The 18,400-nt window shown below is 43.6% G+C and overlaps 1 protein-coding gene across 6 annotated transcripts in view; it reads left to right on the top strand.

The window, feature by feature from the left end:
- The first annotated feature begins 483 nt into the window (after positions 1-483).
- Positions 484-18,400, top strand: part of HIC2 (HIC ZBTB transcriptional repressor 2) — a 69,594-nt gene continuing 51,677 nt past the window's right edge. For all 6 annotated transcript variants that reach the window (XM_042829191.1, XM_042829193.1, XM_042829196.1 and 3 more), the window contains exon 1: positions 484-727. The gene's annotated coding sequence lies outside the window, so the exon portion shown is untranslated. The remainder of the gene's footprint in view (positions 728-18,400) is intronic.

The following is an 18,400-nucleotide window of genomic DNA, read 5'->3' on the forward strand; positions in this document are numbered from 1 at the left end:
TGCCACGGACGGCACAAAGCGCAGTCGGTCCTTAACAAACAGACAAGAGTGATAAAAAGCCAATATGCAAATTGCATCATACACCAATGTGTTTTCTTAATTTGTGTATGAGGCTCATTTAAGATTCCAGTATACGTACGAGTTATAGTCTATGCAATGTCCCTTCACATGCACTTGAGACCTCATCAGTGATGGGGGACATAGTCTTCACAAATGCCTTTTTCATCACTCAAAAGCTCGGCGGGGCTGCTGGGTGCCGGTGGTCGTGTCTGGGCTGACTGTGTGGGTGCAGGGAAAGGGCGGCTCGGGGTGGGGGAGCCCGTGTCATTCGGTGGGAATCGCTTGCTTCCACAGCAGCAACATTCATTGCAAAAGCAGGAAATTGCTTATTATTAAATAGCTGGCAAAGGAGTGGGAGCCGATGCTGTTCCACACTGGCACAGCACTTACTTTGCTGCTTTCCCTGCCTCTCCTCATTCCGTTCTTTCTTTTTCTTCTTCCCCCTCTTTCTCTCTCTCCCCTCTCTCTCACTCCTCTTCTTTTTTTCATTTTGGCTTCTATTCAAATGTGGGTCAGGGGTGAGCGGCTCCCAACGTCACAAGCTTGCAAGATGGCGCTGGGAGGAAGGCTGTGAGATGAGGAACAGGCTGGTATAAACCGAGAGGACAGGAGAGGGAGAGGAGAGGGGCAGGGGAAGCAGAGCCGCTGCTCCAGATGCACTAAGAAGGTAACGCGGGGCGGGGGGGGGCGATGGGCCGCGCGTCCCGCTCGGGCGCTGCGGGGCTCGCTGCAGCCCAGCCCTTCTGCCCGCTCTTTATTTGCAGCCCTGTTTATTTGCCCATCTTCACGGGGCCGCTCGGGAGAGCCGCCGTGGTGGCCCTTCTCTCCCTGCCCTTCGATAGCCGTGCTCAGCACGGGCGGCAGGTCTCGGGGAAAACAAAATGGGATACATGTATTTTTGCTCTCTCCTCGCCCACTTTCCGTGCCCCGGGGCCCCTTCCCCTCGCGCTGCCCCGTTGCTTTGGGGCCGGGGCGTGCGTGCGGCGCCTCTGCCATCGTGCGGGATCGCAAATGCGGGCTATTCGGCTGCAGCGGCTAGAAACTTTCCCTCTCCTGTCGTGATATTTCTGTGTGTGTGCATGTGTGTGCGCGCACACGGGTGTGCGCTGCCCCTTCCTCGCGGTGCCGGGCTCGGGGCGGGGGCCGCAGCTGCTGCCCGCTGGGGCCGGTCGGCGTGGGAGCGAGCGGCAGCCCCGGAGCAGCCGTCTCTCCATCTCCATTCACCCTCTGCAAGTGAACCGTAATTTTTCTATCTTTTTCTTCCAAAGGGTTGGAGCTGAGCGTCGGGGTGCCGGGGGGCGTGTTTGCGCCGGGGATCCGGTCGTATTGTGGAGGAGAGGGCAGGGAAGTGGCTCCCGGGACTCGCATCGCCTCCTTCCCCCTCCTCCGTCCCTCCGCGGGGCTGAGAGGCGCCGAACCAGGCCGGCAGCCCCCGGGCACCCCAACGGGGACCGCGGTGAACTTTTGCCCCTGCTCCCTTTTGCCCCCCTCGGCCCTTTGGGATGACGGAACCGCCAGCTCCTTTCGCCCTGCCTGCGGCCGCTGCTCTCCGGCTTTTGTTAGAGCTCCGTCTGGGCTCAGCGCTCGGAGGCGGCAGCGCGCATCCTCCCGCGGCAAAGGGCTGGCAGGACCCTGCCCCCGGCTTTGTGCCCCCGGAGGAAATGCATGGCCTCGGCCCCGCCATGCCGGAGCAGCGCTGTCCGCCCCGCTCCAGAAACAAACAAAAAAATATATACGTATATGCCTGTGTATAAATGTAAAATAATGAATGCTCTATGCGCAAGCTGGCAATATCGCTGCGAGGCGCACACCGCTGTAGTGTAAAAGCCGGGCGGGCTGCCCGGTCCCGTGTGCGAGAGCGGAGCGTACCCAGCCGCGCTCCGCATCTCCCGGCGGTGCCAGCTAGGCTTTTTGTTTGTCTGCCTGCATGTAAAAGGAAAGCGAAGTCGGAGGGTGTGGGGGACGAGCCGGGCACCGCGGTGCCCGCAGCCCCCTGCCTGCTCCCGGCCCCTTTTGTATAGGGAGGGAGAAGTGAATTATTGACTTCTGCTTGGCCGCGGCCCAGGTGGAAGCGGGCACGGCGGTGGGCGGGCGGCTCTCGGCACGTCCCCCCCCGCTGCCCGTTATCGCGGCCGCCAGCTGCGCTGCGCCCGGCCCCGCCGCCGCTCCGTGCCCGCTGCCCGCCCTGCGGAACCCGCCGCAAACTCGGTGCCGTGTGCCGGGAGGAGCGCGACTTCGGGGTCGATAGCCGCGAGCTGGGCGAGGGTGTGCCTCTCCATAAAATGAATGAGTGATGTATGGCAGCGAGTGTCGAAGCAAGCAGCTACCGAAATCTCCCTAGATGTCGCGTAGTTAGAATAGACCTGGGAGCAGTAAGATCATCGAAAGTGCATTCTGGTAATAAGCCGTCTTTTGACCAACGCTGGTTTAAATTTGTTGTGGAATGCTGTTTATATTTGAATGGCTTCCATGTTTTTCCACAAATTAAAGGGGAAAACAATACGCAATAGTAACTTTCATTGGAAAATGTCAGAACTATGAGCAGATGTTTGCTGTACTTGATAAATACAGTGTATAAACATCAGTATTTCAAGATGACTTCTTACTATTTTTTTATGACTCAGAACCATTGTATGTGCTACAGCAGCTCTGAAGAGAAAGCTGTAAATTGCTCCTTAGGATTTAACAGGAAATAAACATGGAGAAAATGACATATAAAAAGAAAATTGACTTATTTATGCAACTGCAAGTGGCTTCCTTTTTGCACCTATTCAATAGCAATCTAATCCTAGAAGCAGTGGGAGCAATTATTTGCAGTGGTGCCTGACATTGTAGGTCTAATTATTTAAATCAGTTTAACTTTTGATGGTTGACCCATCAGGTCAATTCTGTGTGCCCTTTGTTATATTTATTTAGGGGGAGAAGAAAAAAAAAAAAAAGGAGGGGAGGGGATGGTTCTTCAAACTTGCCACCTGCTACTGACATATCATTTTAGCTCCGGAGGAGATCAGCGTTAGGAATAAGCAGCCTCTTGCATTTGTTACTTTCCACTCTAACACGGGTAAGGGAGCCGTACATCAATGGTTTGTTCTTTTGCATTGAAAATGCATCACTTAATCGTGGCAGACTCACGTGGCTGGAGGGGTGCAAGCAGGAGGAATGGGAGAATCTGATGCTCTAGGTTTTTCTTACATGATGCTTCCTAATTATGTGAAATGCAGATGAGATGCACATACATAAAAGGGGTGACTTTTCAATGTTTGGTGGGGAGGCTTTTTCCAAGGACCTGTGTGAGCTCTAAATCTTTAGTGCATAAAGACGTAGCTGATGGCACGTGGTTGTGTCAGTACCAAATTGTTTGGCAGAAGTCAATGTATGACAAGGGGTGGAGGAAAGAGAAAGAGAAGGTTGGAGGCCATATTGTAGGAGGGTACATCTTCCAATTTTTCTGGTTAACTGTTTAGAACAACTAGAACAGAACCTAATGCTAGTTGGTTTGGTTGTGTCATTGAAACTCTCTAAAACAGCCACTATAATCCAAAATCTATGGTCACAGTATAAAATTTGAGGTGAACAGTAGTTCTTGCAACAGGGCTTCATGACTTCCAGCATCTTTACAGCCCACATTAATTAAGAACTGTCAAACATAAACTGTATGCCCTGCATTCCTTGTATAGCACATGGTTATTTTTGAGCTCCTGTTACTTTGGTGATAAATGTAGTGAAACAGGATAATATCTGAAAACTGAAGCACATCTGCCTTCATATCAGAACTGTTATGTGTGCTGAGTGCAGTGTTCAGCCTTCTAATTCAGGCTAAGGAATGTATCATAGCTTGAAAGACAGAAGGTATTGGTATGATGAGGTTGTCATGTTTCATCTACAGAAAGCCAGTCTTCTGGTCCCCTGCACAATTCAGACTGATGAAGTTTTTGAACAAAGCTGCAGTTCCTGACAGTATCAGTGGAAGAATTTTACCACAAAGTGGCATTTCCTATAGCAGAAAATGTGCTCTTACAATGGAAGAGAACAGAACACATCTGTGACATAGGCACTACATCTGCTGTACAGTGACAGGCAAAGCTCAGTGCGAAGCAGGACTCTTTCAGCATCAGTGGGCATACTCGCCCTGCTGGACTGGGAGAAAAATTAACAGGGCTCAGCTGTGGGATTGCAACAACAGAGTCCTGACCCAACCATAACCACGCGGATATCTTTTAAAAATCAAGATGACTTCTCTTTTGCTTTGGTGTGGATTGAACACCAGTGATTAAACTACTACAGCTGATTAAATATGTTTTTATCTTGCTGTAGTCTCAGGAACAAGGACAATGTATTGCAATAGCTATTTCAGACTGCTGTGCTGTAGCTCTAAGGCAAAGCAGCTGTATTGGCTTGTCTAGTGGTTGTTTTTTTTTTTTTTTTGTAATCAGCTATGGCAGTATGCTTACTCCTCTCAAAAGCAGCAGAAACAATGTTTGAAGAAAAAAGAAGATCCTGAGAGTTGAATTTTCTCGTTAGCATCTCCAGCTTCCAACAGAATGCCAATTTGAAGCTGGGTTTCTTTCCTTGAAGCGTACAAGTATTACCAGCTAGCTGTCCAAACTTGTAAGTTATTCATGTGTCTTGTCAGTAATTCCTGGAAAGAAAATTCACCCTCCAGTACCGGCTCCCATGAAACAAGGAAGAAACAAAATGGTGAGGTCAATCCTGCATTTTAAGCTAATATATAAGGGATTGTTACAGTAGCTATAGGAGGGAGACTACAGCATTGCAATAGCTGTACCTCTGTTGACAGGTGGGAGAAGTTTTGTTCTGCATCTGTGTTTGGATGACGGCCCAGTGCTGGCCACACACTGCAATCCAGGATTAATCCTCACATAGTGTTTTCTTTCTATATATCAAATTTCTCATTTTGTTAATAAGCACAGCCTAGCATGCACTTCAAGTCAGCTGTTCTGGAGTGGAAGCAACAGCATTTTTGCATTATTGAAATGACAGCTCTCATGCTTTCCTAGAGCCTGTATTGTCTGATCAGGGCAAGGTAGAGAGTGATCCTTCTAATCACAAATCCTGAACAGGGATTTTAATTACTGATTATATTTAATGGAAAGAGGTGGGGAATCTACTCTATCCAGGATCACATATGAACACTGTATCACATTTTCTTACATGCACAGGATACAAAAGGGTGAAAGAATGATCTTATAAGCTGGAAACTTCAAGAGGATGTTTGGAAATGGGCCTGCTGCGGGAAATGGTTTTCAGCAATGGATGTCCTCCAGCGTGGGCTTTCCTTCTAATGTAGGAAGGACAAAACTGCTCAGTTCTTCTCCAGAAAACGCACTTTAACATGCACAGACACCTAAGCAGGGATATGAAAGGCCCCAATCTTCAGCAGACAATAAGGAAAGTTCATAGAAGTGCAAGGAGATTCCTGCTCATAACAGTCATCAGGGACTGCTTTCCTGATAAAAATGGCCTTGAGAAAGGGATATACTTGCTTACTTTGTAAAACATCCTGAGAGATCTGTGCTGGAACTAAGAACAGTAACTTCGTGTTCTTGCAGTTTTAGTTGCTGGATGAATAAAGATGCCAGTGGTGTCCTCATTCAGGTTCTGGATGGAAGGCAGAAAATGTTTTGCTTCACTGTGCTGGTCTGAGGCTTTAGCTCTCCTTCAGTCTCTTGGGTAAGGCATAGGGGTAGCTTTCAATAATATATCAGTTTGCCCTATACATTCCCCTCACTGAACCAAACAATATGCAAGATAAAATTATCTTCAAGTCGGTCTTTTGTCATGGGTTTGAAATGAGAGCCATGACACAACGACAGGAAAAGAAGCCTCACAGGGCAAGCGGTGTCAATATGTTCTTGATTCTGGGCTAGTCCCATTTATTAGGGAACTGGTTTAAGGCGACAAGGGTGCACAACAGATTTTCTACTCCTAAATGTGAACTCACTTCCTATTGTGTAAGAAAGCATTCAGTATGTGGATTCAGTTTTCCAGGAGACCCATAGGAGTGTCCATAAAGACACTGTAATGTAGGACTCCAATTATCACAGTTCCATAGCTGTCAAGATGCCACCAGCCAGTCTGACAGTTGGGAAGTCTTCTCTGTCCAACAAAGAACAGAATGGAATTGACAATTTGTGTTGCCAGTTTAAGCTAGGAATTGAAATTAGCCAACAAGAAACCTTGTTTTAAAGCCTGCTAGCTTGCCTGTGTGGTAGGATCTTTCTGGTTTGTGTCTATTAAAATATGTTGATGTGTAACTTAAAATAAAATTAGTAAATTTGGCATTTTTCCTGTTAGATAGGAGGATGAGGTAACGACTTGAGATGCAAACCAGAAGCAAAATTATTTTACTGTGCTGTTTCTGATAAATGTATCAAGCAACTTCTCATATAGCATTGATTTCAGTTGATGCTAAAACTGAGTATTTTGATGTGCTAAATAAAAACAATATATGAAAAATGCTTTTTTAATCAAAATACTTTTTGATGACCTCCTAAGATTCCTCCTTATCTCACTTATTCTGTGATTCTTAATCAGCTATTTTAAATGCAAAACAAATGACATTTTCTTTGAACAAAAGGAAATTTATTATTTTCTAGCTATGCTTTTTTTATGAACTTAGTACTAGCAGTTATTAGTCTCTAACAATTAGTTTCAGTTTGGAATGAAGTTGGCTTTCCTACCCTTTCCCTAATCTCACTTGCTTCCTCCACTCTGGAAGAACAAGTTATTGGACTACAACTGAACAAAACCATCCTCTCTGTCCCTTAGCAAGAAGGTTCTGATGCAAAAGTTTAAGTGACCAGAATTTGATGAAAAAAAATATAAAGTAGTAGCTTTCTCTGCTTGGGTTTGGACTTCACTAGGAAACACGGTGTATGTGTGTGCACAGAAAACTGGCATTGTTTTAAACGTGAGCTATTTAGGAGAACGGTTGAAATTATATCAGACTTCAACTTGTGTTGCTTTTATTTCACGTTTTTTTCCCTAGCCCTGGAAGGGGGAATTGCTTTGTTATTCTTAGTTTATACTCATCCTTATAATGTATTCAGAATGGTTCTTATGTGGGACTTTTTGTATCAAACTTCTCAAGTCCTTGAAAAAGGCTCCGTGTCCATTTTCTTGGAAGTTCAGATGCTCTTTGATAATGTGATATTAATGATATGAATGTCTTCAAAGAAAAACATGGATGTCCTGGGTAGGAAAAGTATCTACCAAAGTTGTATCTGACAGAGAATCCACCAAAAAATGTTAAAGAAGTGTGCATAACCAGGACTGAAGTACCAAAATGCTAAATAAAAGGAATTTTGGCATCAGAATGATAGCTGTCTTGTAGTTCTACAGATGGCAGCAAACTGTATTTGGCCGAGAGTGCTTTAAAAGTGATGTAACTTAAGACTTGGGAAATGTTTTACCCTGAAAATGTAGTTTTAAGTACTTACTGTTATGAACTGAACATGTATGCATGAATCTGGTGTAGGGAACCTGCTTTGGCAGGGGGGTTGGACTCGATGATCTCTGGAGGTCCCTTCCAACCCCCACAATTCTGTGATTCTGTGAATTGAACACAACAGTGGATGAACATGTGCATGCATTTAATTCTTCTGAGTGAGCTGTGGACTAGGGAACTCGGCATTCGGTTTGTATCACTTCTTTAAATTTTCCATGCTATGGTCATAAAGGAAGTTAAACAACTTAAGTCTTCTTCATGTTTAAAGAATGGAGGATACAATGTCCTTGGTTTGTGGTGTGTATTTATCTTATAAATGCACATCATATTTAAATGTACAATTGGGCCCTGATCTTACTAGGGACTGTAAATGCTGTCATCTTACACTTAATTCTAATTGTGCTTCAAAATGGTAAAGTTGCCAAAGGGGCAATTCCTCCATGCAGTAACCATGGAGGGCATAGAAGAACAAAGAAGATAGCTCTCCTGTCCTTCCAACAAGCTACATTTTTCTTTCTTTCTGTACTTTTTCCAGCAATGCCTTCAAAATTGTCACAAAAATGAAAACACGCCAGCTATAACATTCCCCTGCAATGAACACTGGTATTTTTTGGAAGGTCTGTTCTGCACCACCAGTCTCTTCCTGGAAGTAAATAAATCCCTCTACATAATCACTTTCAGGATGCGCTGAGCAGCAGCTTTTATTTTATTTTTGTCTTTCTTCCTTGAGTCGCATGGTGCAGTGCCAGTGTACAGCATGATGCCACAGTCCTGGAAATTCTAGGAAAAGCACTTCCGTTTGCTCTAGGTAAAAATTATATTGGCAGCAAAACAGACTCTGCTGTTTACAAGCTGGCAGCATTCGTAAGTGAACTCAGCGTAGCTTAATGTATGCAGTTCTGCATACCCTTCCAAGATACAGAGGTGTTGGCCTGTTATTAAGGGTGGTGTCTCTGGAGAGGGAATGTCTCCAGTACTTCCCCAAGTGTGGGCTTCTTTTTAGGAGCTGCAGCCAGCTGTCTTGTCCCAGTTTTGCTAGACCTTCCAGTTTCTGTTGTTAATTTTAAGTGATGGCTGTGATTGAGAGGACTATTCACCATTATCTTAATTCTGATGATCTGTATTACCAGGACTAAAACAAGGGCTTCAGTATGTTTACCACTGGTTTGCTGTTTGGTTCTGGAAAAATAATCTCATCCCTTTGTACCTTTCCATTGTTATGTGTAAAGGCACAACAGTTTGAAGATGGGCTGAATTTCCATCAGCATTTAACAAACAGTGACTAACTGTAGTAGCCGCTATGGTCTAATATTTTACCTTGCTAATGGTGCAGGAGGATTTCATGCTGAATGCTGCGCTAATCATTCAGTGACTTCTAAGTGGAACAAAAAGCACAGAAAAACAGTATGCTGTTAAACCATGCTGTTATTTAAAAGCTCTGTGGTGTATAACTAACAACAGAAGACAGTCATGGGAGGCAAATATATTTTAAGGATTGTACCAGAACAGGGATCATTGGAATACGGAATTAAAATATTTACCTAATCAGCAAAAAGATCCTTTCCACTCTAGTATCTCACAGTGCTTTCCTAATCAGTAAACTGTGCTCTACAGTTCAGCCTCTGGTATCTTCGTGTAACAATACCATGTCCAGTTTTTTTGATACCTTTTTTATGACTTTCTGAAAGCTGTATTGAGGTTCTCTCCTAGCAGAACAATACCCATGGCCAAACAAGTAGACACACTTTCTGTAGACATAAATGACTGATAAAGCACCCCAGTTTCTCTTGCTTCTAATGAACAAACAAAATATCCTGTTCCCTTCCAAATTTTGGGAAGCTCACTTGAAATGGAACATGGGCTATGGGACACCAGCTGTACCATCTCAAGAGACTTATCAGTAGTTTTATACCTAATACCCAGAGCATCTAATGCCAGAGGCTTGAGATGTTCTCCAGCCCTGAACTGGTTGGACAAGAAAAAGGAAAAAGAGTCCAGGTGATTCCAAGCATGTTTCCATGTGTGTCTACTCTGACATTATTCAGAATATTTGCCTATTAGCACTCGCTTCCTCCGTGGTGACACGTGGACCTGTGCTACTCTATGTTCATCTGAAGCAGCTTGGATTGCATCCTCATCAAAAAGCAAAAAACAAAAAGAAACAAGCAAACCAAAGCTATGTGTTTAAAAAAACGAAACAAAACGAAACACAAAAAAACCCCACCCAACACTCACCCGAGCCTTCCTGGGGCCAAACCAGCACGGCCCTTTCTGAGACAGTCAGGGAGCTGCTTTGTCACAATAGCTATGACCACCAAAAGTGGTGTGTGGGAGGCTATCTGCCAGCATTAGGTCTGCAGACTGACTGGCTGGGGTCACGTTTTTCTAACTGAGGAGGTAGCAGCTGTCCTTTGTGACATGCAGGATGAAGGGCTTCAGGGGAAGTTACAGATTTTTTTTCCGTATGAACCACTCCATGCTGTGCTGTGCTGCTGTCCTACCCCTCTGCCTTGTCTCCATTAGGGTGCCCAGCAGGAACATTCCCAGTGGCTCAGGGATGGCAATCTGCCCTTGCTCACCTCACACTATTGGAGATGGACCGGCCATATTTGTTGCTTTTATTTTGGTTTTGGTTCCCAGTTTTCTTTTAAATTTTTCAAGGAAGAAAGGATATAAGCATCTGGAAGGAAGTCAGTATAGTGCCAAGGTGTAGGATTTCCATAATTGAGTGCTTACGTTATAATTTTTCAACAAAATACTTGAAATTAAAGAAGTGGAGAGGTAATATGGTGGTTTTGAAATAAAATAATAAGCAGTGCAAACTGGTTGTTGGTCAGATCAGATCCTAAGGGAAAACTGTTTCTAATAGGTGTAATTGTAAAGGTAATGCTACATTTGGCACCAAAAATTAGATTTAATGCTATAAATGAAGATAAAGCATGCTGCAGCTGACAATATGCTTCCAGACCACGTCCCCAGCTAAGAAGCTTGCAATACAAGGCACAAATAGGTGCCGTACAGATAACTGACTGGGGTGGGGGGGAGTCAGATTCTGCTAATGCTTACTTAGGCACTTTGCTTGAACCCGGCGTGACTGCTGCAGTAAGAGCTTGCACAACTCAGCCTGAGGCACAGGGCTAGAGCCTCATAGCTGCTGGGTAAAGTAGAACTGCTTGGGGGGGTTATTTATTTTCCAAGCGGCTGGTGAGGATGGTGTTAGGTAAAAGCCTGCTTCCAACCCTGACTTGCATGCCTGCTTATTTGTTGATATTCTTAATCACCCATAATCTAGAATTGCAAAACTCCTGTAGGTACGCTAGTGATGCCTTTGCAAAGTTTCTCTAGGGAAGTAAAAAGAAAAAAGTCAAACAAAAAACCAAAACCTAACTCAGTTAAAAAAGCATATGCTTCTTTGAAAGTGCTTGGCTATCATGTTCAGTTCTGTCAGCCTGATGGGCTGAGAACATTTTGGAAAAGGTCAGAAGGCCACATTGAGTACTATGAATCCACCTCCCCAAGTTGATTTGTTGCCTGAACAATTTGAAGGGAGTGGAGCACCTGCAAATCTCCTTCTGGGGATTCCTTTAAAATGTGGGGAAGCCTCCAACAGGTGTGTGGAGCTGGCATGGCTTGGGTCTAAATGGGGAGAGGTGTGGCTGGGATAGGTCTAAACCTGCCTAAGCTGCTTCAGGGAAGAAGGAGGCTGCATGAGGTAGCTGCTCTCCGCTCCATTCCCTTCTCACCTGTAATGAGGGGATGCCTGCTTCTGCAAGGTAGTGTTCCGGAATCTGTTTCCACTGTTCTGTAGCCTTTAGGAAAACAGGCAGCAGGACAGTATGTGACATCGGGCAAGGCGGTTGTAGCTGTTCATTCCATGTTCCTCACACCACCACCCAGGCAGCAGGCTAGCTGCAAGGGCAGATACTGACTAATTATATCTGGAAAGAAGTGGGAGGTAAGAGAGCTGATTCAGATCCGTGGGTTAAAAACTTTGACTGAGTGAATGCCTGATTAATGTATTTTCTTCTCAGATTCACTTGCTGTGAGGTCAGAGTTCTCAAAGAGAAAATGGGCAAGACCTAATGAGTCTAGTGGGGACGTATGTCACATGCTCACTGCCTCGGTGCTCCCCATGTAAAAGTCCCAGACAGACTCTGATACTCCCGTGGCAGAGAAAACTTGTGGCTGGGGTGCCGGCTTGCACAGGGGGTTGAATCTTTCATTTTGTAATGAAGCAGTTTGTTAGCTAGCATTAAGAAGTTGTTCTTTAGATCTTCTTTGTAAAGCCTATTCTGGCTTATTTAAAAAGCTTAATGTTTAAGGAATAAACCAAGCTTTTCTTTTGGTTTCACTGAAGGTAGAGTAAATGCTTCATATGAGTAGGGAAGAATGATTATTCATAGGAGGTTGATCTCTACAGTAAATGACTGAAAAAATAAATCCAACTGGGAGAGTACATCACACCTACTGCGGGAAACAAGCTTTTACATTCTCTTCATCCCCCCGAAGTCTTACAGAGGAATCATCCTTCAGCTTCTTGTTAGACGATTTGATAGAAAAAAAAAATCTACCTTCTTCCCAGTCGAGATTTTAGAATGCATTTTCTCTTTAAGAACAAGTCAGCAAAGTAATCCTGTTTCATGTTAACTGCTATGAGACGTGGTGTTAACTTTTTAGCCCTATAGAGGCAGGAAAAGGGGTTTAAGATGCTGTTTCATTTTTTTTCCTTGAGTATAGAAGAATTGAGGAGCAGGATTTCGATAATAAAATTCCTTACAATACTCCCTCTATTTCCCTAGACTAATCTTATTTCCACCCATATTGTTTATCTATCATGCAATTTGGTGTATGGCTAACCATGATGGTCTTTAAATGCAAACTGATGCTTTAGATCCCAGTGCTGGCTTCAACTCTTAGTCCATAGAGACTGCTTATTTCAATTTATGCTTTGGTTTTATAACTTGCTGGATTCTTTACTTCCTTGAGAATTCTCAGTTGTGCACATACTTGCTTTTTTCCATCATTTTTACATAGTTGCCCTATCACTGTAATCAGTTAATTCTCTGGTGCGTGCCCATTCCTACCTGTTTTCTCTATCTCTTTCCATACAGACTTTGCACCATGTTCTGGGCTGTTATATTTATGAAGGACATCTCCTCACTTGAAGCTACTCCAAAAATTCAGAGTCACCAAAATAGACTCAAGCTACATCCATTCAAGTGCTGATGTAGCATCTGTTCATGTACAAGAACTCCCTTTAGAATTTGATCTGTGTCCGAAAACTGTCTGCAAACATCTGTCTATTGTGATACTTGCAGGAAACCTGGGACAATTATTTTTTCCTGAATTGTATCACACTGAGATCCCAGTAAATAAGAAAGCATCACTGTAGATGCTTTTAGAGAGATGGAAAGTGAAGAACATCTACTGTGAACTCTGTGGAGAAGGACGTGGGTGACCAGGTGGGCAACAGGTTGACCATGAGCTAGCAGTGTGCCAAGAAGGTCAGTGGTGTCCTGGGGCGCATCAAGAAGAGCATGGCCAGCAGGTCAAGGGAGGTGATCCTCTCCCTCTGCTGTGCACTGGTGAGGCCACATCTGGAATACCGTGTCCAGTTCTGGGCTTCTCAGTTCAAGAAAGACGAGGAACTTTTAGACAGAGTCCAGCAGAGGGTCACAGAGATGACTGGGAGCCTGGAGAATCTCCCATATGAGGAAAGGCTGAGACCTGGGACTGTTCATCCTGGAGAAGAAAAGACCAAGGGAGGGTCTGATCAATACTTATAAATATCTAAAGGGAAAGGGTCAGGAGGATGGGGTCAGGAGGATGAGATCAGGCTCTTTTCAGTGGTTCCCAGCGACAGGACAAAGAGCAATGGGCACAAACTGGAATGCAGGAAGTTCCATCTGAACATGAGAAAAATCTTCTTAACTCTGAGGGTTACAGGTCACTGGAACAAGCTGCCCAGAGAGGTTGTAGAGTATCCTTCTCTGAACGTATTCAGAACCCGCCCAGATGCCTTCCTGTGTAACCTGCTGTAGAGAACTTGCTTTAGCAGGGAGGTCGGACTACGTGATCCAACCCCTACAATTCTGTGATTCTGTGACATGCAGGAAAATCTTCTGTCAGTTCTGTTGAATGTGTCCTTCTGTTTCCTTTAGTGCACTTTTCAATGTTTGATTCTTCTGGAGCAGAAGAGTCATATGATAAAGTTCTAAGGAAAATTCTAGAAGAGATGAACTTGAATGTGTTGCTGCTTTGTCTTGCTAGATACCAGTGGTTAGATTGAAGCTTCTGTTTGTACAATTCCCGCTTGTTCTCAGCTTTGAACCTCCAGCCTATGTCAAAGTCTTTTTCTCCAGGACTACACGCCCTTATGTCTGAGGGGAACTTGTGACTAACAGAGGGTTTGATACCAAATACTCTAAATCCTACTTTAAATGAGTAGGTTAAGAGTGCTCATTGCTAAGATCAGGCTCAACATCCAAGATGCGATGTGCAGATGAGATTAGTCTCTGCTGCAGTTGGGTCACAAAGATGGAGAAAAGCCATGTAGTCTCACTTCCTGCCACGGATAGCATCGACTCTTCTCACTACATTATTACTTATTGTATGCCCACATGTGCACTCTAATATAAATATTAGAGAATAATAGCGGACACAAATGTCGCTGCGTGGAATAACTGAACTCATTTATGCTTGGTGTTCAGCTACAACAGGAAAAAATAGGTTCTAGTACTTAGTGTTGAGCAGCAGATGCCAACTCATCAAGCTTTTCTGTTGCTAAAATGCTATGCCTGAATTTCTTAAATAGCGTGCGTCTATAACAGGCCCAGGGACATGACAGCACACGTGGAACACTTGAAGGGGAAGACAGAGGACATGCATTTTTCTGCAAGTTTTAACAAAGCCAGAATCTTCTGTGCCTTCATGCCTTCTCTGCCACATGGCCTCAGGGGGTTTGTTTCTAAAGTCATCTGAGAGCTGCCAGTGCAAATTGAAAGCCCCAAGGGTTTCTCCAGTCATTGCAGGGGCACCCACTGCCTATAAATTTGAAAATGGAACCAAGCAACACTTTGAAAGTGAGAGGACAGTGGCATAGCGCAGTCACTGGGGAATCACTGAATAGTCAAGACTGATACAAAGTGGAACTGTACTTAAAAGAAGTAATTTGTTTAGCCAGTATGCCACTTACTATGCGCTGGTGGCTGTTGGGCCTTACATCCCAAATGGGGCAGTCCCTCTGCCACCTCTTTTACGCCTGTACATAAGACAGCTTCCCTTCAGGAAGGGACAGAGCGCAGTAGAGGAGCATGGGCAATGGAGCATGCTCCAGCCCTTGACTGTCTGAATTGCAAGCAGACAGGGCTGCTGCAGGGCTGCTGTCACGGGCAGTTGCACCTGATGTGTGGGAGGTACCTGGCACTTCATGGATGTAGCTACCCATTGATTTTTGTGGAATTGATTTATAGAGCTGTTTAATGGAATTGATTATTTTTACAACTTTTTTTTCCCATCTTAAAGACCATTGTTTTTCTTCAGTGATGGCTACAAGTTTGTGTTTACATACTCATATACTCATGCATCCACAGTCCCGACCATGCTCCTTCTATACACCCTGCAAAAGAAAGTTTCAATCTCAAATGCCATCCTAAATTTTAATAACCATATTTGATGTATGGCCTTGAATAAATTAAGTGTGCTAGAACTTGCAATGTGAAATCCTAGCAGTGGGTATAACCACAAAGCAATGTTCTATTAAGCCAGTGACTGTCAAGAATGTCTATTGTGGTTGTGTCTGGGTTACGAGTGGCTCCCTTTGGTTTAATGTAGGTGGATATTTTTATTCTGCCTGGCTTGTGAACAAGGGGGTGAAAATTCAGAATTTACCTATGAGAAGTGTAAGACTGTGCTGAGTTTTCTTTACAGGCCTACAGGTAGGAACCACATTTTTATCCTAAACCCAGTATTTTTATTGTACTTAATTTATTTCATTGATATTTGCTCCTAAGTGGCTTGCGTTAAGAAAATATCATATTATGTGCTTAGAGGAACACTATGAGATCTAACTAAAGATCATAACTCTTTGTTAATGTTCTGCACCTTGCAGGTCAGTTCTGCCAATAAGCTTAGCTTTCCACAAATTTCTGTTATGCTTTTGGGATTAATTCTTTCTTCCTTGCTTTCTCTCTTTTTTTCAAGAGGCACAAAATAATTTATGCAGGGTCCTAGCTCTGTGTGAGAATCCTAAGTGGATATTGCATCACCCAAACTTGCAGATCAGAGAGACTTAAAATTGTCCACTGCAGGGTTAGGATACTGCTAACAGCTGCCTGTCAGTATACAGTGAAATACCCAGTCTCTGACATAGCCATCATTCAAGTCATACAAGGTATTAATAATGCAAATATATCTCCTTGAATGGCAATGTGAAACAAACAGTACATCAACAATCACAGTTTGTGTGATCTCAGTGTGAAATTTAGCTAAGCAATCTGGCAGCTGTATGTAATATTAACTGGAACTTCCAAGTGACAGTCTGATGTAGCCCTAAGCACAGTACATTTTGGTAATCTAGTTTCACCAGATAAGTGACAGAGATAGTACCAGCCAACACCCTATTTGAATAGAAAAGCTCTCAGCTTCATGACTACATATCAAAACTCCCACCCTTGCCCAACTATCATTTATAGCCATCTAGAAACTGTTGGGAATCCATCATGGTCACATCTACTATGCATTTAACTTATACTGGGAGTTTAACAGGATGGCCAAGAATAATATAGTTAGCATGCTGAATGTGCAACTGCTGTAGAAGTGGGTTGTACATGTGAACAAAGCTTAGGAGGAAAACATAGATGGTACGTGCGCGATGCAAAGCAGATAATAGCAGTTTATCCAGTTGTCTTATATCTACAACTCAATCCCACATTGCATTAGTTTTGGAAAAGAACTCCAAATGTAAGCAAATTGTCCCAACCCAACTTTTAAACTGGTAAAAGGACTTGAATTCACATCCAAGATAACATAAGCGCTTTTGCAAAACGTGATGTTTAAATGTGGCTTGCTTAGAGAGGCTTCCAATAGCAACAAACCTTAACCATGTGTCTCAGAAGACAGCTAAGACTTTACTCAACATTTTAGTGATCCTAAATGGCAGTCTTTGAGAGGGAAAACAGTATCATTCCATTGGAAATTAAACCTGCAGCAGTTGAATTATATTATAGTTTTACAGATGTGTTTTATATACTGCAGCCACATGTAAACTAGACATTGTTTTCTTGGAATTGTACTAGTGATTTGAAGTCTCTCTGACAGATGTGTATGTTTTTTTCTCTAAACATCACATGCCCTAAGCAATTAGGTGGAGTTAAAATCTACGAATGCAACTACTCTTATCTGTCTTGCCCTATGCCAAGTCTTTGCCTTCCAGTCTCTGCTGGGAAATAGTAGAAATTCCAGGCATTCTTTGGAAGGGAGAGGGTTAAGTTTAAAGAGAAGGGTATCTTGTCTTTCACCACCACTGGGGTAGAAAGATTTTAGCTGTGCCTTCTCCCTGGAGGTGCTTCATTATGGATGTGATAATATGGCCTTGGCATGTCCTTGTGAGATTGCCTGGACATTAAAGATGTATTAAATATATTGCACAGATCCTTCCTTCTCAGATGGACAGATTCTGTCATTATGATTCTCAGGGCATCAGAAGAACCATTTACATAAGAATATGAGATTTTGTAGTTAGTGGTACGCATAAACTGGTCTATAGCAAAGAATTTATACAAAAGTGCTGTTCAGTTTAGGGACTGCAAAGCCCTAAAGATTTCACTAGGTTCTGTACAACACCATCTCTTCCCTGAAAGAGGACAGGATAGACAAAAAGTGAGAAAGGAAGCAGAGCTGTGAATAGCTGCATTAAGAAGCCAAGGTTGTGTGACAGATGGGAAGGACTAGGAAGAGAACCTAAATTCCTTGTGTTCCAGTTTACTTTACTACCAGTACAGGCTACTGTTATCATAGCACTCTCTTTTCCATCCTTATTATTCCAACTAAATTAACTTTCCTTGCCTCAAGGACTGACACAATCCCTGTGTAGTCTTATGGTATATGTTAGGTATTCCAGGGAACTGGAACAACAAGCACACTAACAAGTTACTGCACACTGACTAATCACTGCTTACTCTCAGTATGCGTGTCTTTAGCTCATGGCAGTGTAAGGTAACCAGATAAGACAGCTTTGTGCCCAGGATAATGACAGCCAGGCAAACAGAAGCTGCCTCTGGTTTTGCACGGCTACATGTCAGACTTGCTAATTCTGGAGATGCTTGCCTTCTGTTTTGGTCCCTGACGCTTCCCACAACAAGGGTAAAACAAGACAGTGCTAATGTCATATGAATCTGCCCTAATTCTGTTTTTGGGCTTGCATGTGCATATTACCTGAGCTGTAGCCAGCTTTCTGATTAAAGTGTGATGTTGTAAGCTGTTCTGGACTCTTTATCTTCCAAAATGCAACATCATTGACTTGCACAGAGTGGATCCACTTTTTGTGTGTCTCCCTTGAGACTAAGTTATATTGAGATTAAATGAATAACTTCTTACCAACCCATACTCAGCCCTGGGCCCATAGGATGGTTTTCAGAAAGGTCTTGTGGTTGTCTACTCTAATCTTAGTTTGAAGTTCTTGCCAGACTCCTGTCTTACCAAGCATTTGAGGAATTGCATTTATTGTAGTGCCTGCACTAAGAAAGCTATGAGACGGAAACAAATATTCCTGCTCCAGATGGTGGTAAGCAGGAGCAAACAGTTACTTTCTGTGTGTTGCCTTGCTAAACTTAAAGACTTCCTTAAATTAAATGATGCAATAGCAAATTTTTC

The sequence above is a fragment of the Centrocercus urophasianus genome, unplaced genomic scaffold (genome assembly GCF_019232065.1).
Source record: "Centrocercus urophasianus isolate 14NV4802_14NV808 unplaced genomic scaffold, USGS_Curo_1.0 seq_30, whole genome shotgun sequence".
NCBI classification, from domain to species: Eukaryota; Metazoa; Chordata; class Aves; order Galliformes; family Phasianidae; genus Centrocercus; species Centrocercus urophasianus.